Source organism: Balaenoptera physalus (assembly GCF_965194825.1).
Source record: "Balaenoptera physalus genome assembly, chromosome: 3".
NCBI classification, from domain to species: domain Eukaryota; kingdom Metazoa; phylum Chordata; class Mammalia; order Artiodactyla; family Balaenopteridae; genus Balaenoptera; species Balaenoptera physalus.
In genome coordinates this window covers 175187134-175213948 of record NC_138890.1, presented here as the reverse complement: position 1 = coordinate 175213948, position 26815 = coordinate 175187134, and the positions used below count along the sequence as shown (strand labels likewise).

General features: G+C 46.4%; 1 long non-coding RNA gene across 3 annotated transcripts; it reads left to right on the top strand.

The window, feature by feature from the left end:
• LOC309657588 lies at positions 1 to 23271 on the top strand. Of its 3 annotated transcripts, none has more exons than XR_014261856.1 (4): positions 1 to 17006; positions 19257 to 19436; positions 20922 to 21305; positions 21786 to 23271. It is a non-coding gene; the product is annotated as an uncharacterized lncRNA (long non-coding RNA). The 3 variants fall into 3 exon arrangements; XR_014261857.1 differs by having other exon boundaries at positions 661 to 17006; positions 20922 to 21062; XR_014261858.1 differs by lacking the exon at positions 1 to 17006 and adding an exon at positions 17013 to 17155 and having other exon boundaries at positions 20922 to 21062.
• The last annotated feature ends 3544 nt before the right edge of the window (positions 23272 to 26815 follow it).

The following is a 26815-nucleotide window of genomic DNA, read 5'->3' as shown; positions in this document are numbered from 1 at the left end:
CTGTGCAACTCAGCCAGTTGACCCTGCAGCCTGTGCATGTCACCAAGCTTGGCACTGGGTACATGAACAAGAAGAAGGCATGGCTGGGTCCTCAGGAACAAGTAACTTGTGTGTGTGCATGTGTGTCATTTTCATTGTTTTAAGTACTTTGCAAATATACTTAAGTCACTCAAATAAGACCATCTGACAGGGGTATGGTACTGAGGTCTGTTCGTGGTGAGAACACTGAGCACAGAGGGGACCTGCTCCAGGTCCCCCGTGGGCCAGCGTTGGGTCGAGGGTACACACAGACCCAGACCCCTGGCCCGGAGCCACACCACAGCGTCCACACCTGTCCACCCCTCCCTGGGATACTTAAGGGTAGTGGATTAACAGAGACATTTATGTGGAGGGGAAGGAAACGGTAAGTGCCCAGGAAAGAGAAATAAAATGCTGATGGAAGCAGAAGGGTAATGGTGGCAAATATGGGACCAGCAGAGGTGCGCTCTGAGTCCCACCCCAAAGGACATGCACTTTGGCATTGGAAGAGTGAGTCAGTGGGGAACAGAATGTGCCTCGCCCATCAGAGTCTCCCCAGCACGGGTCCAACTCTCCTGCTGTCCAGGTGCTGGCTCACCTCCACCCTGGTACCATCTCACCCCAATCACCAATGCAGTTGTAGGCTCCTAGCCTGAGCACTGGAGAGGTGAGGGTGGAGAACCGGCCTTCTCAAGGTCAAAGCTGTCAGGCTGGGAACAGCGGCTGCAGAGCCAGAGCACCATCTCACCCACAGCTCACATTTCCTGTCCCCACTCCGGGAGCCAAGCTCTCTCCCTCCCCAACCTGCTCCCAAATGCACTGCTTTGCATTTACATATTTCTTCTCTATCTTATTTGACCTTTCTGAGACACAAGGTTATGAGATCCAGTTCCCAGGGAGGGATCCGTTTCCCTGCTTTCACATCTCCCGCCAGGATCAGAGCCGTCAGCAGTTTTGACCACGGCTTGCTAAGCAGATGTTGTACAGAGCAGCGCTGGCATCACACGGCCAGCATGGTGCAGAGGACACACGGTACGTGGCTCAGCCCTCCTGCAGCGCTGCCCTGTGACCTGCTCTGGCCTTGGGCTGTGAGGGCTGGAATTTCTCCATCTCAGAGTCAGAGACGCAAGGAGACAACTTGCCCTCTAATTGGAGCACATCGATGAGATAAGAGGGCTATTTGTCGGGAGCTCACAGGCTTATACCAAGCATGGGGGAGGACATGGTTCCCAAGTCCAAATAGACCTGGGAGCCCTGAGCAAGCACAACATCCATCCAAAGAGGAAATATGCTCACAAGACCAAAGCCAGAAGGGGAAGCTCCCTTCTGGGAGCTGAGAGGGCGTTTCCAAGTTCTCGGGGTTGGAATTCCCAGGCGCAGGGCAGGGATCGTTTCTGAAATAATCAGCAGGAAGTTAAGCATGGGGACTATCACACAAGGAGATCCGACCTCTGGGGAAAGAGGGAAAGAAAGAGCCAGAGGAAGAAACAGGGAGGAGGAAGCCTGGTCTCAGGATGCCGGTATCACCCATCATTGGTTCAGAATTGGCAAGAGATGGATTTCAGAGATCCTGAAACTTCCAGGCGTTACCCATATGATCCCCTGGTTTCTAGGACCTATAAAGGTGGTCAGTGCAATGGCTTTGCAACTAAGGAATATATCACCACATTAACATAAGTTGAATGCAGTTGATGACATAACTAACAGACCTGGAGCTCTAAGATCACAGGCACATGAAGTAGCTCTGAATCATCCTGAAGTCCACTGTGTGTTGAATGCAATGTTACCGCCCACCGAGAATTCCTCTCCAACCCCAGAAGAAAAGCTCTCTCCATGCTGTGTTATTCACCCCTTACCCCCCTACTTTCTAGTTTTAACCCATTTCTAGGTTTGCCACAGGTGCTGCAGAAACTGGTCCTCTGGAGACCCTCAATGTCCTGTCCATCCCGTGGGCACCTCGTCCACCTAAAGTCAACCTCCCAGAGTCTCCTGGTCTCCGGGGAACAACTGTGTTGACCTGGCTATGCTCCCTCCACCCTGCTTCCAGCCCGCCCTCCCACCGAGGTACCTACATTTCTCAAAGTGGGTTCCTTCCTGTCCCTAATCTTCCACACGCGTCCAGACAATTTCCTGCTGGCCACAAAATCACTGTTAAAGCACGCTTGACTGCGCAGGCCATTCAAGGTGAAATGCACCCTAGTAGAGCAAGGGCGGCTCTGTGCCCAACAGGAGGAAGCCAGAACCCATAGTTGGAAATGGATGGATGGCCGACCCTCCCTGACCCATAAAACGGGGGACTGGCCCCACAGGATGCTGAGGTGGGGCCGACAGGAGGCGCTGGCTCTGGGCTCTCTGGCTCCCCACACTGGCCCTCCCCTCGGTCTGCACGGCCATCAGAGAGCCCCCCAGTCCCGGCCAAGCCTTCCTGTGGTCAGATGTGCTATTAGGCACCAGTCGCTGGAGGGGACAAGAGGACATCGCTGTATGAATCTCACCTCCCTAATTGATGATGAGGTTACATGTGGCATTCTTTTTGGTCTGTTTATGGTATTTTTTTGTCATAAAGAAGCTTTTAATTTCGATGCATGTGTGTGTGTGTGTGTGTGTGTGTGTGTGTGTATTCAGATATATGTATACACACATATATGCACATTGACATTAAAATAAAGAGTATATAAATATATGATTTATTTCACATATATAAATAGTAAAGAAAATTGTATAAATGAAGTTTTCCTTTGTAATTTCTGCTCTATAATACTAGTTCCAGCGCCCTCTCGCTTCTCTGGGGTCATAAAAGTGTTTATGTTTAACTTTCCTGTTCAGGTCTGTCACAGTTCTACATGGAGAAACACCCAGGGCACGATTTTCTGCATCATTTGTGACAAAATTGCACAGAAATTTTCTGTCCACTTAAGAAATAGAGAAGGTCTGGGATATTATTCTAATGGAATGCTTGGCACCAGATACATAGATTAAATAGCCAGAGCTGCAGGTGGGCTCAGGTGGCCGGGGAGCCCCGCCGCCACGGAAGGGAGCGCAGCCTCCAATGGGCCGGCACTGGGGTCACATGCCAGGGGTCGGTGCAACTCGGCGATCAAGAATAAAGGGGCGGCTACCTGGGTCAAGCGTTTCTTTTTGGAAAATAATCTCGAGACACTTTTGGTACCTTAGCACTATTATTCTGATTAACTTAGGTAAAATTTTCTTACTGACCCAGAGTCACAGATTACTCTCCTAAACGAAAACAACACAGCAGACTCTTAAGGAAACTGATTTCCATTTTCCGACTTGAATATCTAAATAGAAGTAAGCATCTGAGCCTGGCTTTGAGCACCTTCTCATGAAAGCATCTGTGACAGAAGAGTCCCCACCTGCGACAGCCTCTGTTCTGGAAAGGGGCTCTGAAAGCCGAAAATGTCACACCCCAGTGGGAGGGAAACAGAGGCAGAGCTTGGAGCTGCGCGCCGGGACTCTGGAAACAGCGTCTGCAAATGACTTTGGTCCCCTGGAGTGATGAATCATGGAGTCGCAAATCCTTTTTAGCTAATTGCTATCAGCTTGTGAGATTTTCCCTTCCATGTTCAATATCAATTTTCATGGCCATAGGAGATAGCGCTGCTCCCCTGAGCCCGCTGGCGACCGGCCGATAACGGGCAGCAGCAGCACTTAGAGCTGAAAGGGGGCGTCATCTAATGTGCAGCTGCTGCCGGGGACCGAGGGGAAGCCGGGGCCACCATGCATCGCCCGCCTCACTAATGCATTCAGGTCTGTGACCTTCTCGCAGAAATGTCCTCCGGTGCTGACAGGCTGTCCACACGCTCGGCCTTGTGCAACACGGGCTTGGCCTTCCTGGACATGAAAGCTGGACTTTGTATCATCCTTAGTCTGCAGTACAACACAGAAAATAAACTGGTTTATGACACGAAGGTGATGCTGTATTTTAAGGTGGATGCGTGGTAAGGCCACTGGTCCTCGCCCTGGAGTGTGTAAAGCTGTATTGAATCAGGAACTAAACAGGTATCGGTGTTGCCATTCCAGCAAAACAAACACAGACTCGTGACTCGAGTTCGAGCTCAAGGAGTTCCTCAGAGTTTCCAGAACTGGCGGAATTTTCCTGCATGCAAAGGAGCACTTTTCATGACAAGGCAGCCACAACCAGATGCATACTTACTGTGAGTCCCATAAACACACGGGTACCGTGACTTGGACGTGGTACCATGAGACACCCAGCTCCGTGAGACACTGGGCAAAGGAGGCTGAACTAACGTCCGGATCTGGACCAGATCATCTTAACTGAGCATCTTCGCTGTAAAGATTTGAGATGCAAGTAACAAATCGGTGAGCTTTAAGCGACACGTGTGTTTTCTCCCAAGCGAGAACTAAAGAGATTCACAGTCTTGAGATCCATCAGCGGGGAGGTTTTAAGTACCGCCATGTTGCCATGACTTGGATATCTGGCCAGCAATCCCTGAATGGATCACGTACCATCATTCAACAAGCATTCACTGGACAACACGACAAAGCAAATGTGCACAAGACGGTGGGAGACACGGCGGAGCCCAAAGACATTGGGAGCTCAGAGGTCAGGGTTAGCCCCACCTCGGGGAGACGGCGTTGGGTGAGCCAGCCAGGGTTTCTGAAGGACGACTTCCGGAGGCCCTGGGTGATAGAGACGGTGGCTTTCCATGAAGACACCCTTTTTTATCAGATGAACATGGTTTCATGTGGGAAGAACAGTAGTGTATGTAATTTTTAGATAATTCAGGTTAAATAGTGTGTTTCATCTGTGGAGGGTTTACTCAGCCAAGACAAGACCCAACTCTGGACAGCTGCCTGCTTACTAGGCATCAGCACAGGTGGACATTCTTACCTGTGTACCCACAGCAGGTCCACGGGGCACAGACCTGGGTGCAGTCTCCACTGATTCCATGATCCATGTGGTCCCTTCTTTCAGCTCGCACACCTTCCAGCCTGAAAAGCCAGGGTTTATCACCACCAGCTCCAGCAGTCAGATTGGTCTCAAGTGGGAATACATTGGCCTGCCATGTCTTTTCTCTGAAAGAACAGCAACGGGTCTACAGTAGATGCTAAAACCATTCTGTCCGCTTTTGCTTTACTTGCGTGGACGGCTCTGGGCCTGTGGTATTGGACACCACGGATCTGCAGTACGGTGGTGGTGAGGACAGTTCTCCGGCCGGGATCAGACACAAAAGAATGCACAGTTTGGGACAGTGGTAGTTAATCATCCGCCATAACTGCTATCATTTTCTTAATCTGTTTCTAACAAGGTGATCTGAAAGCACAAAACTCTTAAAGTATCCTGGATCCCCTGAATAGGAATAATGAGCTTATTCAATAAATATACAGCATTATTATATCAATGTGTGTCTTTCTACACATTTCTGTATATTTCACATTGTTACATTACATCTTCCTTTGATCTATATCATTACCTTCGTTATACAGATGAGAATTCATGTATTCACACTTATTAATTATATCATTTTTATCTATTGGAGAATTATCGCTAAATCTTTTTAATTGATCCTATTAAGAAATAAAGCCTATAGTTGACCAATGTTATGTTCGCACTTGATTTCTTTGTATTCACCCAGATATCTCCTCCAATGTTATGGTCAGACTAAGGCACAGGGTGTAGTTTCCCCGTAGAACTCAAGGCACAGGTGTTGTTACAGTAGGATGCCACCTCCCTGGGACCCATCACCATGTCACCTAGTGCCACCTCCCCAGGACCCATCACCATGTCACCTAGTGCCACCTCCCCAGGACCCATCACCATGTCACCTAGTGCCATCTCCCCGGGACCCATCACCATGTCACCCAGTGCCACCTCCCCGGGACCCATCACCACGTCACCCAGTGCCACCTCCCCAGGACCCATCACCACGTCACCCAGTGCCACCTCCCCAGGACCCATCACCACGTCACCCAGTGCCACCTCCCTGGGACCCAGCACCATCTCAGTGCAGGCCCCTGGTCGTCTGTGTCCTGCAGTGGGGCTGAGCTGAGCCATCACAGACTAGGGGACTTGGACTTGCTGAGGCAAAAGTCCTCCAGTTCAATGTCCCTGCTCGTGGAAGGCAAGGGCTTGGCCTCCAAAACGTGGACAGTTCAGGGTGCCCTGTCTCCTCCAGGCCTCTCTGGTGTATCATTAGTAGAATCCTTGGGTTTAAGGTACAGGACAAGCCTAATAATCAAACGATGGAACAGAAATTGTGTTGGAATCTGGTGGGCTCCATCTCCATTGTCTCCTTGGTTATCCATCGCCAAGGAAGTTGATTAAAGAGGGGAAAAAAAGACCAGGAAGCGAGGCCCAGAGTTGGACTCGGGTCCGTCACAGGAAACAGGGAAGAGATTCTGCTTCCGAGCTGATGCGGTTTGAGGTCTAAGAGTCTGCACTTGCCGGAGGCCATCTGGCAGTCACTCAGAGAAGAGACGCCAACTGCTGGGCCCCTGCCTCCCATATCAGAAGGGTGCGAGCGGTAAACAGTTGCACAACAGGGTCTCTTGTCCCCCATCTCTGGACCTCGGGGGCGGAGTGACGCTTCTGTTACAGCGGCTCCACCAGCAAGCCAGGCACCTCCAGCCAGCCGTCCACGGGTTCCGTTCTGTGTTCTCAAGGTCCCTTCCTAGGCTGAGCATGCTGGGTTGCCTCCCTCTCCTGGGCACTGGCTCCATCTCAGGACACTGTGTTCACTGGCTTGGGCTGGGCCTTCGGAACTGGCTTAGAGAGAGAGGACGGGGAGGCCCTGGACGATCATCTGACGGGACGGCACAGGGGCCTGGATGCATGCAGCATTTCCTTAGGTTGGAGGCTGTGCATTCCAGAATCATCACTGAAAGTCTCACTGTCCCAGGGGTAGGACGGATGGCAGCCTTACACACACACACACACACACACACACACACACACACACACACACACACACACAATATAAGGAAGCCAGCTCTCTGTGCTAACCCGTGCTGAGGATTAAAAAGGGTGCCTGGTCTAAGTAGAAATTCTCTATTTAGGCTGTGGAGGTCAAATTACTAACAATACAGGGCATTTTTTCAATCCACATCAAAATCTCATTTATTTATTACAGAAATGCCCTGGTGTGTTGATGAGCAAAGACTCCACCTTTCAGGAACATTCTCCCAATGCTAACGATACCCTCTTTGCGGGCTCTGCACTGCGTCTCTCCCGCATTGGCCAGACTTGGCGATTCAGAGGCAGCGTCATGAGATCAGGTGCCTTGGGGGTGACCCTCTGCCTGTCCTGAAGCCCCAAACGATGGTAAGTCACAATTACGTACCAGCCCTCGTGTGTGCAGCTCAGAGCGCTTAGAGATTTTTCTCGCTAATCTTCCCAAGAAATGCAAGCCCCCTCCCCAGCCCCCCTCCACTATAAAGAAAAAACATCCCCTTGACAGCTGGAGATAGGGAAACATGGGCAAGTCAGGAGAGCTGTCCGACAATTCCTTATTTTTATTCCAAGTGTTTATCTGATCTGCTTTGTTCCTGTCCTTTCCTCTCCTTCCTTCCTGACCACAGATTGGCTTCGCCCCATGCATTCTGTCTTCCCAACAATCTAAAATCCTCTTGAACTCCTTAACCCCTTGCTCATAAAATCACTTACATCTGGAGTTGGTTTTCTTTATTTCCTATAATTTGAGCAGAAGAAAGGCACAGCCAGATTGACGGGGAAACTGCAACATGGCACCGCGTCTGGGAGGAACGCAGACGCGGCCCCAGTTGATAAAGACGCACCTGCAGAAACACACGTGCAGCAGAGGCAGGACGCCAGGGGACACCTGAGTTTGTCCTTGTGTTGTGTTTTTAAGTCTTGTGAGGCAGAATCAAAGGCAGGGATTCGCCAGTGCGACTTACTGCCAAACGCTGGAGACCAAGCCAGGCTCAGACAGTGGTGGCTAATTTAATTGCCATCCTGCAAGTGTGGTGCGTTTCTTATTTGTTCACTTTTGAACGGCATCACCCCCTCCCCAGGTCCCGGGGGGAATCCGCAGGCTCGGGACCTTTGCCTTTGAACATATCTGGATTCGAGCATCAAGAGGAGGTGACGAGGGCTGGGAGGCCCCCGACGCGCAGCTCCAGCACCAGCCTCTGCAATTACCGCCCGGTTCCTGCGGAAGGAAATTGAAAGTGTGAACCACATGGGTGAGAGTCGGTGACACGTCGGCCACAGATGACACTCAACGCTGCCGCGGCTGCCGTCCTCTCGCTCTGCTGTTCACCTTTTATCCTTCTCAGCATCACGACTTAATCCACTCTAATGAGGTGACTCAACTGCCAAAATCCAGCGGCCATGCGGCTCTCTTCTGGCACTGCGTGGGGCTTCCTGAGAGAGAAGGGACTTTGTCAGCCTTCCAGGAGCGGAGCCCGCGCTCCTTTGACCACGTTTCCTTTCGCGCAGCAAGTTCTCTCCATCCCCGCCTGGGACAGGCCGAGCCATGCGCCGTGTCCATCATGAGATGGGGGCCAGCTCAAGGTTGCCCGCCTGCACGTTTAACTTATCGGCGCTTGAAGGACACGGCTGGTGGCCACATGTCACTGTTTACAAACAGCGGGTGACGGCCAACAGCGGCGAGAGTGTGAATCCTTCGCCCTCCTTATCCATCTGTCCGCGCGACCTGGGTTGGAAGCACCCGTGGGTAGAGGCAGCGGCGGAGACCACAGAGGCAAGATGGTATTGCCGACAAAACCACACGGAGGAGCGGGGAAGAAAATAACCGACTGGTGTGTAACGTGGCAGCACGTTTTAAAGGAGAAAACAGGAGCCAGTTTAATTGGTGAATCCCATATGTTTCCCGGGCTCCGTCTCAGAGATCTGCAGCAAGGTGGTGACGCCAGGAGATCAGATGTCGCAGAGCTGCGCTTACACCTGCCCCACCGCCAGCCCGGCTCCGTGGCAGCCTGTGTTAATAATTAGCATCTTCTCTTCCGCTGACTTCACACTGCTCCGCCGTGTGTCTCGGTCCCAGAAAATGCCAGGCCTGTGCCCCTCCCCGGGCGGACGAGCGAGCCCACAGGCTGTATTGCACACCCAAATCGCTGGACTTCTCTAAACCGGGCAACTCCATCAGCCCTCGATGTGCAGGGCTCATATTTTGATAATTAATACAATATTTCACTTTAACGGCTTTTTTTTTTTTTTTTTTCGATTGAAAGAGGGGGCAGAAGAAGAAAAGGCAAGCACAATGCACTGAAAGCTCATGGGATTAACCGCATGGTCTTAATAAATGTACACACATCCAAGGCAGGGAGAAAAAATGTGCCTGTTACACGACTCGAAACTCCCCCCTTTCTCCAGCCTTAATCTGATTTTTGCCAATTCCTTTTGATCTATCGGGGCCAGGCAAGTCAGGTCCACCAGTACAGATGGACTAAATATGGAGATTAGCTCCTCTCCTCCTGCCTCAGCGCCTAATACCTGATTAAGTCTAGAATCACACAATTGTCTCCGAGCTGGCTATCAGAGTGGCCGGGCTCAGAAGGGGGCAGGATGAAGGGCGATTTTGTAATGGATACTTATTTTATCCCAGTGCTCTAAGAAGATTAGGCCTGGGGGTGTCACATTAGCCGTGATCTCTGGGCCCCTGGTCGTCTCTTGCGGTTTTCAAACACCTCTCCTCGGCCTTAGAACAAACAGGGAGCTTGGACCCAGCGGCCCCATGTCGGGCGTGAATAATTGCCCACTGCAAACTGTTTGAAGATCACAAAGTGCTGTGTAAATTACTCAGTTTGGGCTTCAGCCGGGGTGATTTGTGGTGACTTATTGAATCTTTTCACAGTTCAGAATTAAACTTTCTCCGCTGCTAACTGCAGACAGCGTGGAATGAAAGTTGGGTCTTAAGTGACGGTGCTCTCCTTAGATCAATCTCTGCAGAAGCCCAGAGGAATCGGGAGGTTTCGAGCCAGCCTCCCCTGCATTTCAGAGGGACGGGTGGACGTCTATTCTCAGCTGCTCTGCCAAGTTGTGCCTATTCAGCCGGCAACTTAAAATAGCTATTGAAACCAAAAAAGGAGGGGAACTGCTTGTTCTGAATCACCCACACGTTTTTGGCATGATCTCTTGGGCAATTTTCCTACCAGCATATCCAATTATTTTTTGTTTGTTTTCAAACACGGCACATTTCTTTAATTAGTGAGGGCAAACAAGTTAGGAACAGAAAGAAAAAAATAGTAAGTTTAAGAATTCTGGTCCGGGAAATGATGTGATTAAACAACATTCAATTAGAGGGAATTAGCCAGGCGGCTAGTTTCCCATCTGAGTTAATTCTGGGTAAGAGTAACTGACCCTGGATGTTTACGGCCCAGGTGCCAGCGCCACTGACGGCCGTTTGAATAGAGAGCGTGAACCGCTTTTGTATTTCAAATACATTTGTGCTGTAGGTTATTGAAGGTTCTCTGTTATCTGGCATTTTGCCTGCCCTGGTTCTATCCAGGAGGTTGCTTGGAAAAATTAATTACTGTGTATTTTTTCATTGTGTTTACCCAATCTGAATTGCTTTTGGTAAATGATAACTGTGAAATCAAAAACAGATTCTGTACTATCAGAAATAATGATGATTTCTAATCTTGCCAAATATTTTAGAAATAATGTAAGACTATAGATCATTGTTTTTATGTTCTCAGATAGTGTTTGTGTGTTTTTACCCTTCTATTGGAAAGTAATAGTTCTAACAATCTGTTTTTAAATTATCCAGAAACTTATAATCAGACAGCTGAATATATAAATACTTTTAATCACATACCGTTAAGAAAAACATCAAAATTAGATTGTGAAAGTAAAAAATGTAATTATCACTTTAGTGGAAAAGGTTATTACAGTTCTTTTATATACTTGTTTATTTTCTGATTAACATTTTTTATTATGCTATATTTTAAAAATAAATGTTAACTAGATTTTCATAGCAATTAAGATTTTCTGGGTTTATTTCTGAAAATGGAAAAGAAATGCAATCCACCCGTCTACAGAGCATCCTGCATCTCCCTGAATAGAATAGGTTTTTTTTTTTTTTATGTTGTTACTAAGGTGCATTTATCACCTAGTGAAGATCAAGAAAAATTGAGAGGCAAAGCCAAAATATACCGTGCTTTGTTTTAAAATAGGATTAGTAAATAGAAAAAAAAAAAATCAGTACACTTTGTATTGTAAAGGTAGGTAAATTTTGTGATCATTGTTGAAGCCAGCCCTAGTTAACTATTAACCATAGCATTTACCTGAATTATGGAAACAAATGCAGTGCTTAGAAGGATAAACCGAGTTCAATTCTATACCTGTACGTTTCACCATGCACATTTCTGTGTTCACTCTGGGCTCAAAAATTCCTGACTGATGTGCAGAGAACAAAATAACAAAATACTGTAAACAAAGAGGCTTTTGCTTGGTGGGGGGGGGGCAGATATGAGGTGCTAGGAACAATCTAGGTCATTGTTGTGGTGGTCAAGTTCATTCAGATATTATCTATCTAAATTTAGACCAGGTTACTTCTTGTAGAAAGATTGTATTCTTATAGAAATAATGCATATTTCTACATATCCAGTTACTACCATATTCAAGGCATCACACTAGGCATCAAGGTGACATGTGGGTAAGAGGCTTCTTGAAACTTTAGACCTCTGGAGAGTTATGGGAGTGCGGGCACGCGTGCAGGAGGAAGACAGGAAAAGAGCCTCATAACAGTAAAAAACAGTCTGTTCTGAGAGCTATATATATGTTTTATATATGCTTTATAACGTGGTGAGATGGCATTATGATGCTCTCCGTTTCACGTGGGGGAAGCTGAGGTGAGGTGGTGTGTCCAGGGTCATACCAGGTAGGAAGTGGCAGAACTGGGATGAGAATCAAGCTGCCTGGCTCCAGAGTCCTTCCTCCTCACCACACCAACTTCCTCTTGTTCTGAGAGTGGTGGACATTCAGAGAAAGGACACACTCCCTTGGGAGCCAGGAAGGAGTAAGGCATTTTAAAGATGGCGGCATTTGAGCTGAGCCTTGGAGTGTTTTTAGGGACACAGATTTGGATGCATGCTTTCCAGGCAGGGTTAGAGTGACTGACTTCCAGTGGTTTCTCAGGTGACGATGGAACATTGGATGCCATTTCTTCCTACACAGGCAAACTGTGCAAATGGCACCCAGGACACACATTTTGTCCTGGTGCTTCATTCTGCTTCAGTACTAATTGGCCAGGCATGGGAGATGTGCTGAGGGTTACAAGGGAGCAGGTCCCTGGCCAGTCAGTGTTATGGGGAACCTCCAAGCTCATGCTCTCCTGGGGCTGGGCCCCTTGGGTGCTCTTCTCACAGCAAGAAGAGGATTTGCCACAGATCAACTCAAGATGATTGATGATTTGATAAACATAAGGAGATTAAATACTGGGTAGTCAAACTCCCAGTTTGGAACCCCAGTTTCACTCCTTTTATTGCTTTGAGACTTTAGGCAAGCTACTTAAGTTTTATTTGCCTCAGTTTCCTCATCTATAAATGGGAATAATAATAGCACCCAACTCATGAGGTTGATTTGAGTCTTAGTGCCAGGAACAAACTGAGTTCTTGTCAACATTATATTATATATTAAGCAGCTACTGTGTGTCAGGTTCTAGTAGAGATGACATAGAAAATGTGAAAAAATGAGACAGGCCCTGTCATAGATGGGGAACAGATGTAAAAGGAATAAGGAGAGCAATATAGGAAAAGGTAGTTCACTTAAAAAAATAAAATGTCTGTCATGCAGATGTATTACAGATTAATGGCCAATAAAGGGAGAAAGCAAGGATGGATTCATCCTGGGACAGCTTCAGAGGAAAGTCAAGCTGAGGAAGACCTTGATGTGAGGAGGTCTTGGAGAAAAAGGGGCATTTCTTTTGGAAGTCAAGGCTATTTGATCCAAACTTGCAGCTGGAAGACTGTACTGTCAGAGTACAAGTGTCTGAAGCTGAAGGTCTGGTATGTGAATATTTGAAAAGGTAAATAAATCCATATTTTTTATTGTAATGATTCATCTTCATCCTGTGTACAAAGATGAAATGTTACCACAAGTGAAAATTATGACAAATGCCATAGGGACAGTTTAGATTACCTTAGCATTTTGCAACAAACCCCCTAGTTTAGCATTTGTAGAACTCCGGAGCCTAGAGAGGAACAGGAGTCAGGTGAGAGCAAGTAAGGTCAAAACAAGAGACCATGTGAGAGATGGTAAGACTTTAAATTGGGTAGCAGCAGTGGGAATGGAAAAGAAGTATAACAATAATTGCGATAATAATAATAATGGAATTGCAAAATGATTGACTATCCTGTGCAAGTATTGTAAAGCACACAAGTCTGATTCCAGTGTTTATATTCTTGCTATTACATCAGAGCTTTCCTCTTAAAGCTAATTTATTGAGCATTTACTTGGTACCAGACACCATTCTAGGTACATCACCTATGTATACAAGGCGAGTGCTTCCTTCCAATAGCCCAGAGAGGCATGATGCTTACTTCAGTATTACTTAATTATCCAATTTTTTCAAATAGTCTTTAAATAAATTAGGTAAATGGTTACATAAATTTTGCAAAATTTAACATTACTATCATTTACCATAACCAAATCTGCCTGTGTGATATAATCTGTTCTTATCAGTATTTCTTATCCAGGAACCGTGATAAAAATCCTGATTCTCACATCCCACATCCAGATTCTGAGTTAGTAAGTCTGGTCCAGGGCCTCAGAACCTGCATTTTAACAAGTTCCCAGGTTACCTTTATGCAGTTTTAGAACCCAGATAACCTGCTCAGATCTTGACCTTCTGAGTTTTCTGTCTTGACAGTAGCTCATTGTGAAATAGTTATTATGAACAAAGAGTAAAAGAACAACAACAACAACAAAATTGAGATAAAAAGGCAAATCAACATTTTTAATGCTTTGTTATTTGAGGCATAAACGGACAGCTATTCATCCCTCTCACTTTGAGGCCTCAAGTCCCTTCATTTAAGGCTGTTTCACTATCTCTCTCCCTCCCTTTGCATCTCTACAGAGCAAATGTGTTTACTATGCCTTTCTGTTTCCATACATCTATGTGACCACCTCATGATGTCCCTGGAATTTTTACTGCTTCATTTGTGTATTGTTGTTTCAAATAGAGAGATTTACCAAAATCACATTTCATTGCATTGCAGAATATCGGACAATTCCCTTAGGTTAGCTGAGTGCAGTGCCCTGATTTAGCCACTACATATTTCTTTATTTTGCTGTCTCACGGAGCTTTCACGCGCTCCCAGGACCATGGTGGCTGCAGGTCCTGCTCACCTGAAGGCAGAAGACTGGAGCCTAATTCGACTCTCTAATTCACAGCCTCATCCTTCCTGCCTCTGGTGTGCAGGGGGCTCCTGGGACACAGACTCCACAACAAGACCTCCCCAGGGTTGGGAAACTGCTCCGAGAACCAGGCAAAGGTCAGATCTTAGAAAGGAAGTGATAGTTCTTTGAATATTTCAAGGGTCAGTTCAATAATTACCCAGCTGAAGTGAGCCGTGGCCCAGGCCCCCAAGTTACAAAACACACCACGGGCTCTTTAGTAATGACTCAGGGCCTCAGTCAGGGATGCTGACTGTTTCCCTAACACCTCTGGCCACAGTCTCTCAGCCAGCCCTGCGACATGCCTGCCAATCCTGCAGGGTTATTAATAGAAGCTAATCAATAAAGATAGACATGGGGCTTTGGTGCAGCAGGCAAGGTCAGCCAACTGCAGGGCAACCCCCATCCTCTTGCTAAGCCCCTGATCTTTAACTGATGTTCCCTGCCCCAAAGGTGCAGCCTCTGAAGAGGCGACAAAGGAAGACTGCAGTCCTGTCTTTCTCCTGAGTTTACGGTGGAGACCCTAAGAAGAGGCTCAGGGAGGAGGCGGGGCCGTTCTGGGAGACCACTGGACATCTGCCTTCTGGGGCTTTCTGGGGAGAGGGGTGCCCTTACTGGGAGGACTTCCTGGGGGGACCATGCTTGTTCAATTTCATCTACTGGGTGCCTGTCTCTCTCTCCTTCCCTCCCCACAGGTACGGTTTTAAATGATCACAATGTGTATTTTTAAAGTTAATTTAAGCTATTATAATGATGTTTATTCAATTATAAAATTATTATATTATCTTGTAAAGTGGAAGAATCTCTCTCAGAAGTAAACATGATTCATGTTTGGAACACTTCTTCATAATATTTGTAATGCATAGATGTCTCTCTAGCACATGAAAATTGCAGCTGTTATGGGTACCTACTTTTCCCTAATACACTCTCCCATGTTTACATTTCTCTGTCCGGGACATTTGCATAGGTGCATTTTTCACTCCTACAAACAAGGCTGAGACCATGATCTCAGCGGAGACTGCTGACTGCATCCCTGAGTCTTTTCTTAGGAGACATTCCTCCAGTGGAATTGCAGGGCTGAAACTGTGGATGTGCAAAAGCTCTTACTACACATTGTCAAACTGCTGTATGGAAAATGTGTACCAGACTGAAAATCCTGCTGAAACTCAGACAGGGGTGGCCCGGGGCGTCATGGACAAAATTCAGCATTGCCTGCTGAATCCCGGCAGACCAGGCAAAGCTTTAACTTGCATTTTATCTGGATGCAATAATGTTGGAAAATCATTTCCTAACCTGGAGTATTTTTGTTTCTAACCTTAAATTTTCATGCTTCTCTTTTTCTTTTCCATTGATTTTTTAGTAGAAATTATGCTTTAAGAATAATAATCTGACACATGGATTACAAATTCACTTGAAAAAAATGGATTTGTAAAAAGAATTTTTTTTCTCCATTTAGGATATTTTTAATATCATAACCTTCCATTGCAATGGAGATTTTCCATCGCTAAATGTGCTTGAAATGCCTCATTCCTCAGATCAGATAAAGAATAAAAGTTTATTCTGTACAGTAATTTCTTAATCCACTTGGAGAATATTTTTCAAAGGATATAATTTGAGTTTCTGTCATTTTATTCAAATACTTATTTTGGGAATTTATTTTCTGAATAATGTGTCCCTCCTTACTCTGTTAGTTGCATTTATGGCCACAGAACAAGTACTGAACCAGAGTAGGGTCAGCTTCAAGGAGCCTATTCTGTTCTCCTGACCGTCAGCTTGGGGGCGAGTACTGGTCAGTGGACAACGTCATCTCATATTGAGAGTGACTAGACCCCCTTCGTCACTCTCATTTTTTTTTTACATTCTTTTTAAAAAATTCTTTTCCATTATGGTTTACCATAGGATACTGAATATAGTTCCCTGCACTATGCAGTAGGTCCTTGTTGTTGATCAATCTGCTATATAATAGTTTGCCTTTGTTAACCCCAAACTTCCAATCCATCCCTTCCCCCTCCCCCTTGGCAACCACAAGTCTGTTCTCTATGTCTTTGAGTCTGTTTCTCTTTCATAGATAAGTTCATTTGTGTGATATTTTAGATTCCACATATAAGTGATATCACATGGTATTTGTCTTTCTCCTTCTGACTCACTTCACTTAGTATGATGATCTCTAGTTGCATCCTCATTTTTAAACATTTTGTTGTCAACTCTTGTTGTTATGTTCCAGCTGAAGTTTAGAACATTTTGTATCTTGGTGAAAACCTGGGCTGGGGACCAACCTTATGTCTGGGCAAGTGTGGGAGAGGGCAGCTCACATTTCTGGGGCTCTTCTGCATGGTGAGAAACAAAGCAAGTGTGCTTTATGTATCCTTGTACTTTGACTCGCATCAGTGCTGTCGTCAGCATTTTCTAGAAGAGAAAGCTGAGGCAGAAGAGGTTGGGCAACTTGCCTGGGTTTCACAATGAACAGAGGCGGAGCTGACGCATGGTGCAGGCAGTGTCAGGACACGTCACACACCCAGTCCCTCCCTCCCCAGATCAGAAACAGCAAAGACCCCTCCTCATCTGTCATGATGTTTCCTGCCAGTAAAGCTTCCAACGTTCTTCATACAGAACTCACACACTTGAGGTGAGGGTACTTCTAAGTAGTTATATTTAAAAGACTTCAATATTTTTTTTTATAATTCTTCCATAAATTTCCTAGTCCTATTTTCATAGATTTATTCCTAGAATTTTTGTTGCTGTTGTACAAGTTGTACCTTTACCTTCGTGTGTATGGTGAGTTTGGAGGAAGGGAATACGGCTGTTTTTCTTGTTATTGGTATTATATTGTTTTCTATCCTGAAATCCTGATGAATAGTTTATAGTGAGCAAGAGTTAGTTGATTTTCAGGAATTTTCAGTATAGATAATCAGGTCTTCTAGAAACAAGGAAAATAGTGTCTCATCCTTACCAATGCCTATTCATCATATTTCTTTTTTAAATATGTAATGTCTTTGAATTGGGGATTGTAATAAAATGTTAAATAGAAGAGAGTGATGAGAGGCAACCTTGATTTCTTCCTGATTTAATAAAAATGCTTCTAATCTCCCATTGCTAAGGAGTATGCAGCCTTTAGTGGATAGTTTTATTGCAATAAAGATGTCTTCCTAGGTCTCCAAGAATTTTTCTTGAATGAATGTTGAATTTTATATTTTTTTGCTCTTTCTAATGAGATAACATATTTTATTTTTTCTCTTTTAATATATTAATCTGGTGAACTAGGTTGATAGATTTTCGCATGCCAAACCATCCAAATATAAATGCTACTTGTTAATTACATATTACTTTTATATACACCACTAAACTTCTTCTTTTTAATTAATTTAATATATTATTTCATTTTATCTGCTCCAGTAGATTTTTTTATTTTATGTTTATTATCACTTTGTAGTCATCTCAAAAATTTTAAAAAATGGATCCTTACCTATCACTAACTCCTTTAAGTTGGCACTTTTCTACATCCCAAATAATGAAACCTCTAAGAGCAATTTAACTTGATTTTACACCAATTCTTCTTTCACTTATTGTCATATGTTTTATTTCTATACATGTTATAAGTCCCTCATTGTTATTATTTTTGTTTTAAACAGACAATATATTATACAATTATTGATACATTTTTCTTTTTCAATGACCTTTCTTTTTCCCCAGTTCTCTGCTTTTTTCTGGAATCCTTGTCTTTGCTCCTGAAGAAGGCCCTTTCATATTTTCAGTAGTGTGAAATCTGATGGAAACAAATACTCTCAGCTTTTGTCTAAAGAGATCTTTATTTTCCTGTAATTTTGGAGCAATATTTTCACTGAGGATAGAATTTCAGAGCTTCAGGTGGTCATCCCTCCTCTTCCCCTGAAGTTAATGGATGCCCACCCCACCCTCAGTGCTTTTAATATTCCCCTTTAACTTTGGTTTTAAACAATCAGACAATGATGTGATTAATTGCAGTTTTCTCTGCATTGTGCTTTGAATTTGCTGAGTTGTAAGCTGATGAGTTGTTTGTGAGTTGATGTCTTATCATTTGGAAAGTTCTGGGTAATTACTTTTCAATATTGCTTCTGTTTCATTCTCTCATTCATATCTTCACTCATATTTCTCTCATGCTCTGTTCTGCTGTTTCCATTCTTTCTTATCTTTAAAATCAAGCCCAAATACTATATTCTGAATTATTTTCAAGTTTATAAATTTTATCTTCTGCTTTAATTTTAAAACTAACTCAATATACTTTTTAAATATATATATATATTTTGCAGTTTGTATTTCTAGAATGCTTATCGATTATATTTTGCTCAGTGTTGTTTGTCCATTTGTCCATATTAGTCATACTTATTTTGAAGTCTTTACCCACTAATGACAATATTTGATTTATCCCTTATTTGCTTCTATTGAATATTTTATCTCTTGATTCTTTGTTATTTTTTCTTGCTTTTTGATTATATATACATATTTTTTAACATGTGCTGGAGTTAGTGTATGATTTATTGTAGGGATTCTGAATTATGTTCTCTTCCTCTAAAGAGTGTTGATTTTTTTTTTTCTGTCTTTTTCTGTTAAATTTGATTTGCTGTCCTTTTACAATATTTATATTTTTACACGTATGGTCATAACTCCACTGTGATTTCTTTAACTTGTGAATTGGATGTGGGTTGTTTGATTCTGAATGCGTCAGGATGGAGGCACTTTTAGTTGTTAATTTCTAGTTTCAGTCCTTGGCTGTCAGAACCCAGAGGAGGAAGCAGGGAGGGGGCAGCATCAGGACCATCTACTCATGCATCTCTCCATTGTCGAGGAGGAGGCCCTTTTCCAGAAGCCCTAGCCTATGTCCTCTTACATCTCTTAACAGAACTTGGTCCCTGGACTAAATCACTGGCAAAGAGGAAAGGACCATCATGGACCATCCTTCAGAGTCAGGTACATGGTCACCCAAATGTGATGCGTTCAGTAGAGAAAGGAGGAATCAATATTGGTCTGCTAACCAGCAAAGTCTGCCACAAACATTGTGCCGAGTCACCACATATGACAAGTGAGTATTCCTTTGTCAGAGCTGCTGTGATAAAGTGCCACAGACTTGGTGGCCTAAACAACAGTAATTTATTTTCTCACAGTTCTGGAGGCTGGAAGTCCAAGATGTCAGCAGGACTGGTTTCTTCTGAGGCCTCTCCCCTTGGCATGTAGATGGTCGTCTTCTCCCTGTGTCTGTGTCCTAATCTCCTATTCTTATAAGGACACCAGTCATATTGGATTAGGGCCCCACCTATGTGACCTCACTTTACCTTAATTACCTTTCTAAATGCCCTATCTCCAAATACAGTCATATTCTGAGGTACCAGTGCTTTGACTTCAACATATCAATTTTGGGGGAACACAATTCAGCCCAGAACATAAACCAGTGGGCAATTCTCTGATCTCAGCTTATCTGAGCTGCTAATGATAGTTGACACGTGATCAACTGCTCTTTCAAAAAAAAAATCTCCTTCACTGTCTCTTGAAAAGTTACTCCTAGCTCTTCTACCTCACTGAGTATTTCTTTTACTTGCACTACTTAGAGGATAACACTCATCTGTCATTTAAAAATTCCACCTATACACGGATGATTCACAAATTATCCCTCTAATCCAGACCTCTCTCCTGAACTACAGTCCTGTAAGTCCAGCTACATTCTCAATATTTCCACTTAGATGTTCAAGGAGCATCTCAATCTTCATGTCTTAAAAGGAACTCAATCTTTATCCCCAAACATTCTTCTCCCATAGTTTTCCCCATCCTGGTAAATTATAACTACATTCTTCAATTTGCTTTAACTAAGATCTTAGAGTCATAATTAGATCCTTTCTCTCTCTCTCTCTCTCTTTTTTTTTTTCACTCAGTGTGTAACTCAAGAAAAAAATCTGTCATTTCTACTTTAAAATATATCCATATTGCAACTACAACGTGGAATCCCATTGACGGGACTTCCCATCTCCCTGAGTGTGGAGACCTGGCCCCGCTTCCTCTCTGGCCTTATCACCTGTTACTCCCCCCCACCTTATCATCCCCACCTCACTCTGCTACCACAATACCACCTCTCCCTGTCCTTGAATTTGCAGAAGACCCTGCCAAGACCACCTGCACTCCCTCTGCCTAGACACTCCCTTAGCTGATTTTGGTCTTGTCCCTGCTATACTCCAGCCTGCTACCCAAGACCACCTCTCCTGACACCTCACTCTGCTTTATCTCCATCACTCATCATTCCCTGGGGTCTTGTGTGTTTGTTTGTCCATCCCTCTCCACTGGAGTAGGATCCCTGGAGAACGACACTTATCTCACAGATCTCTGTATCCTCAGAGTCTGGAAGAATGCCTGACAATAAGTAGTGCTAATAAATATCTTCCAAAGACAATTGGATGTGCACCATTGTAACTCACATCTCTTTGCTAGTTAATAAGTTTGAACATTTTCCTCTTATGTGGGTTACCTGTTCATGTTTGTGTCCATCTTGGCTTCCTGATATTTTGCCTTTTAATTTCAGACCATCAGTGTTAGTAAGCTCACTTCATTCCATCCCATAAGAGTTGGAGTCTCCTGGTGGTTACCCCTGCTTCTGCACAGATGGGCCCACAGGGAAGCCAGGTCACGTATGATGTCACACCAGAAGCTAAGTTTCCTCCAGGTACCAAAGCTGAAACATACCCCTCTGCCGGGCTGTATCTTCAGCACAGATACATCAACCTTGAATCTGAGAAACCTGCTGAATGCGGCTCCCTTTGGGTCGAGAGAGTAGAGACGTCACAGCCAAGGCCCCCAAGTCTGGGAGCTGGGGACCCGTCACCATGGGCTGGCTGTCAGTGTGGCAGCATCAGGTTCTAATAAGGCACAGATTCAAGGGGAGCTTGCACCCCGACCCCCTGGTGAGGTGATTATGATTTGTTCACGGGCATTAGCGAATTTTGCTCAAATGTGCATTGGACCATGTTTCTGCACATTTCATGAATAATTAAAAATGGAAGTCTAAACAGTTCATGTGTGGGATTTGTGTATGATTCTCATGCTAAAGACAATCGCCAAGGTCTTAGAACTTTATCCAGAGCACAGGATGTTTCAATAGCAGCTTGTTCATGACGTAGGCTGCATGGGAACTTTAAATTGCCGCCCTTTTAAAAAAGGTGATTCATGGGGTCTGTGTTCTTGAAGACAGTATGTTTTTAACAAAAAGAAAAAGAAGGCTTTAAAATATTCAAATGATGCTTTCACATAGCCTGTATGAACACACAACACATTCTAAGATTCCAGCATTTTTGACATCCTTTATCTGTTTTCACTTATAAAGGCTAACGTGTTTTCTACTGTATGATAAATCCATTTTTTAAAGCTATCACTTTGACCTCTCTTACAGGAAGCAACTGGAAGCAAGAGATGTGGTGTCCTGGAAGGACATCATTTCCCAGGAGTCAGGCCCTAAATGTTCATGGTGAAGTTGCTCAGAGTGGAGCTACTCTGAGGGCCCCTCACGGCAAACACCTATCCAGAGACTTGGAGCCATCCCAACAGGGCCACTGGACTCCTCGCCCTCTCCTCTGCTCCCACCCAGCCCTACCCACCCCCTGGACTGCGGCTCTCTCTCCCCGGCTGGCTCTGTCTTTGTCCTTGTTGTCCATTCTCAGGCCTGAATCCACTGCAGATGGACCTCAGATCTGCCCTTCCCCCCAAACCCTCAATGCCCCCTGGGGCAGCCAGAGAAGACCCATGGTCCTGGTGTACCCGCAGGTCCCGGCCTCGCCCACCCTCCCTACCTGGCTGTTCTCAGCCACCTCACTCACCCCACTGGCTTCAAACACGCTGGCCTGCCTGGGGCCCTGACCCTGCTCTTCCCCCCATCTGGAACGTTCCTGCTCTCTCTCCCTCCCCGTCTTCTGGTCTCTTGCAGCCAGGCCTTCTCTCAGTCCTAGTCAAATATGGTAGCACCCCGGTCCCCATCCCTAAGTCATGGCCCCGCGTTGATCTGCCTCAGACACATGGAGGCATAGTTTATTTAGTTATTGATTATCCGCCCCACACACCTGTGTCCACTCCACTGAGAGGAGGCTTTTCTCCTATTTTGCCCACTGGGTGTCCAGGATAAGAATGCCTTACCTGCAGCAGGTCCTTAATCAGTATTTGTTGAATAAATAAATTCTCAAAATGTCATTAGGCCTTTCAGGACCTCCAGGCTGAAGGTCAAGGGCACCTGCAGTCTACATGCTCCCTCTGTAACCCGGCCTGCGACCCTAACATCCAGGAGGCTTCCAGACGTTGGGGGAAATGCACTCGGTGGGGACACAGATGCCCTGGGACCCCTGACTCTGAGCAGCCCTGCCAAGCACATGATGGGCTAAATGCATGTCTCCTGGGGTGGGGGGGTGTCGGGCACTCCTCACCTGTGCACCCCCATCGCCTCCCCAGGGCACCCGGCTCTGCTCCTTTACATGTGGTCTCCCGAGGACACAAGGCAGATGTGATAGACCCGCGGGGATATCCCAGTAACAAATGGAGAACATTCTCAAAGGAATGCCTTTTTTCCAAAAAAGCAAAAAACCAAAACCTCCATCCTCCCACGTGGAGGCAATAGGGCCCACACGTCACCTCCTCTCTCTCCTACGTCCCTGATGGGCCCCTGAAAACCAGTGGGGATTTCACACTGGACCACTTCTGCACAAAGAATGTGGCTAAGTGTGACTAAGTCATTCAAGTCACCCACGTGGGGAAGTACCCGACGTTTCTGAACTTCTAGAAGATCTTTAACTTTTCTGTGGACGCTCAGCTCTATGGTTCACTGTTAAAACAGCTGAGATAGGAGCAGGCCCTGCAGGACGGCCCTCATGGAGACAGAAAAGCAGTGCGTTTCTCGGGGTGGGGGGGTGGGGGGAGGAGGGGGACGGAGGGGGGAGGGGGAGGGGGAAGGGGGAGGGGAGGGGGAAGGGGGAGGGGAGGGGGGAGGGGTGGGCAGCTTGGATTCAGCGAAAGTGGCGTTTGGAGCAGCAGCGAACTGTGCGTCTGAGGAACAAGCAAATGAAAACTTCTGGTAGCTTCTTCCCGCGGGGGCTGCTCTTTAGTGTAGGGACTTGAAACGGAGCCTCGGTCATGTCCCCACGTCACTCCCAGGACATCAGGGCAGGGCCGGCCTGGGATGCTGGTCAGATGCGCCCTGGGATGTGGGCCCTGGAGGTGGCGCCCTGCTCCCGGGGACTCTCTCTCGCCGAGGCCTGGAGCGCACTCCCCGCACACCTTCCCCGCTCTCCAGGCTCCACCAGACTCCAGCTCAAGGTTCCAACAGCGGGCAGCCAGGGGGTTCTGTGCTCCGGAGCGGGTGGCGGCCTCAGCCAGTGAGCATGCGTCTCAGTCCTCTCTTGTCTTCTCTTGCTTCCGGCCCGACCCCGTCCTCGCCCCGGGCCGCCTTCCCTCTTCTGATGGGCTCTGGCCAGAGGAGCAGTGGGGGAAGGGGTGGTGTCACCCTCCCAGCCTGGCACGGGTGACAGAGGCAGAGGTGACTCCGGTTCCGCAGAGCCCCCGACGTGCACCTGAGCTCTTTATCACTGGCCACGCCCAGGCCACCACGTGGGGCCTCGCGCTGCGCTTACTAAAGGGGTGTATTTGCCCCCGCTGTCCCCCTCGCCTTGACGCATTCTCGTGCCAGACTCACAGATATGGGCTGAATTGTGTCACTCCCCTCCCAAGAAGGTCATATGTGAAGTCCTCACCCCCCGCCCCCCTGGACCTCAGAATGTCACCTTGTTTGGAAATAGGGTCATTGCAGATATAACTAGGTGAGGAGAGGTCGTAGTGGAGCAGAGCCCCTCATCCAATAGGACTGGTGTCATGAAAAGGAGAAATTTGGACACAGACACACACAGAGAAAAGACCCGGTAGAGATTGGAGTTCCGCAGCCGTCGCCAAGGACCTTCCAGAAGCTTGGAGTGTGGCCTGGAGCAGATCCCACCCCGCTGCTTTCAAAGGGAGCGTGGCCCTGTCCACACCTGGGTCCCGGGCATCCCGCCTCCAGACTGAGAGACAATAAATGCCTGTTGTTTAGGCCCCGTGGTTTGTGACACTTTGTTAAGGCAGCCCAAGGAGACCAGCACACACCCCCCAGGACATGATGATGTGGAAACTGAGGCCGTGGGTCCTCTGAGTGTTGACCCAGAGGCTTAGGTGAGAACCACACGTTTCTGATCTGCTGAGGGCAAGAAAGATAATTCCACCCAACCCTTTACCATTAACAAGTAAGCGAGACCCAGAGAGATTAAGTGACTTGTGAGGATATGATGACTAAAAACAGTCATCAGCCTGGAACCCAGGCCTCCCCAGCCCCAGGTCAGTGTTCTCTCTGTTGCCTGATTCTTTTCTTGAACTTGTATTCTGAGCTCATCAAAAGAGGCCACCACTACCTGGCTTCTCAGTAATGGGATTTGCTCTGGGGCCATCGTCAGGGCCAGAGCATCCAAGACCACAGCCCAATATCATCCTGGGTGAAGCACAAATCATGGGGCACCTTCTCAACCCCAAATGTGCCCGCATTGGTGGGAGGTGGAATGGAAGCGTGCATGGCCTCCAGGTGTGAGGCTGGCGCTTCCAGGCGGGCAGCGGTCAAGACAAAGAATGCCAGCGGGGCCCCTCCTGATACTTGCCAGGCAAAACCGCATGTGAGGAGAGGATGTATCCACTCCTGAGGTTTTACTCTGAGGACAAAGACCACAGCACTGATTGTGCAGGGTGAGCAGAGCTGCCTCCTCAACACAGGGATGACAAAACTAGAATGGTTTAAGGGTCCGCACAAAGAGGAGTCATGTGAGAAGCCATGGGTGGATGCCTGGCCTCTGTCCTTGAACCACACCATTGTGGAGAAAGTGGCCGTGGCATCAGGCACATGCTTTCATGGGGGCATGAACACAGACACTTGAAGATAATAACCTACTGCTGGTCAAGAAAATAATCGAAACTTTCAAGTAATGAATGGGAGTATTTGTTTTGGCAGGAATTGTCTGATGCACTGGCCTGACGTCCATCTCTGATTGCTAAGGTTGGTGTGGCCAGAAGTCATGTCCACAACAAGTGGAGTCGTTGTGCCCACTGGTGATTCTGCTGAATGAAATGTTTTCCCCTGAGCAACCGCGTGAATCTAACACAAGATTGCCTGTAGGGCTGCAGCATGGGCCTCACACCTACAACAGTCCTCCCAAGACGCAGGCCAGAGAGAGAGAGGCAGAGACACACAGAGGGGATGCTTTTGGTAAAGAGACTTCAGGTTCCCTAAAACTAAAATATCCTGATGTGTGTTCTGCACATCAAACACACCAGTCTCTTAAAAGTTCCAAGAAAAGCCTCAATCCCCTTCCTCCTAGAGGACAGTGTTGATGTCCCTTCTCTCTGGAGGGAGGTTAGATGGAGGGGGAGATGGGAAGGATGCCTCAGGTGGAGGAGGGGGAGAAGGAGGCTCAGGGAAGGGCAGCTAGGGAAACACAGGCTCCCCAGACACAGGGAAGAGCTAGTTCGTGAGCCCAGTGACTGCCTTGAATTGCTATGGGGTTTCTCCTGATATTGTCAGAGAAAGGGGGCTGAAGACACAGGAGATGGAGGGGGAGAGAGCTGGGACGAGGGGGTGTAGCTGAAGCAAGCCTCTCTCTCCTTGACATCTGGGGCTCCTCAGGAACATGGCAGGGTCAGCCTTCAGCCAGAGGGTTGGGCAAGGGATCAGGCCGCAGACAGGCAATGGATCACACGTGTGATGGTGTGACAGAGCCCAGCATGCGTGTGCTACAGAATAAATAAGTGTGTTTCCAGATTTCTCCAGCAGCTCCATCAATCCAAGCTACAACAAACCACATGGAGCTCACTAGGTACCCTTTAAAGGAAACAAGTGGTTCAAAACAACTCAGTGTTATATGATATTTGTCTTTCTCTTTCTGACTTACTTCACGTAGTATGATAATCTCCAGTTGCATCCATGTGGCTGCAAATGGCATTATTTCATTCTTTTTTTATGGCTGAGTAGTATTCCATTGTATATATGTACCATATGATATCACTTATATGTGGAATCTAAAATATGACACAAATGAACCTATCTGTGAAACAGAAACAGACTCACAGACATACAAAACAGATTTGTGGTGGCCAAGGGGGATGGGGGTGAGGGAGGGATGGAGTGGGAGTTTGGGATTAGCAGATGCAAACTATTATATATAGGATGGATAAACAACAAGGTCCTACTGTAGAGCACAGGGAACTCTATTCAGTATCCTGTGATAAACCTTAATGGAAAAGAATACGAAAAAGAATGTGTGTATATGTGTGTGTGTGTGTGTGTGTGTATATATATATATATATATATATATATATATATATGTATAACCGAGTATCTTTACTGTACAGCAGTAATTAACATAACAC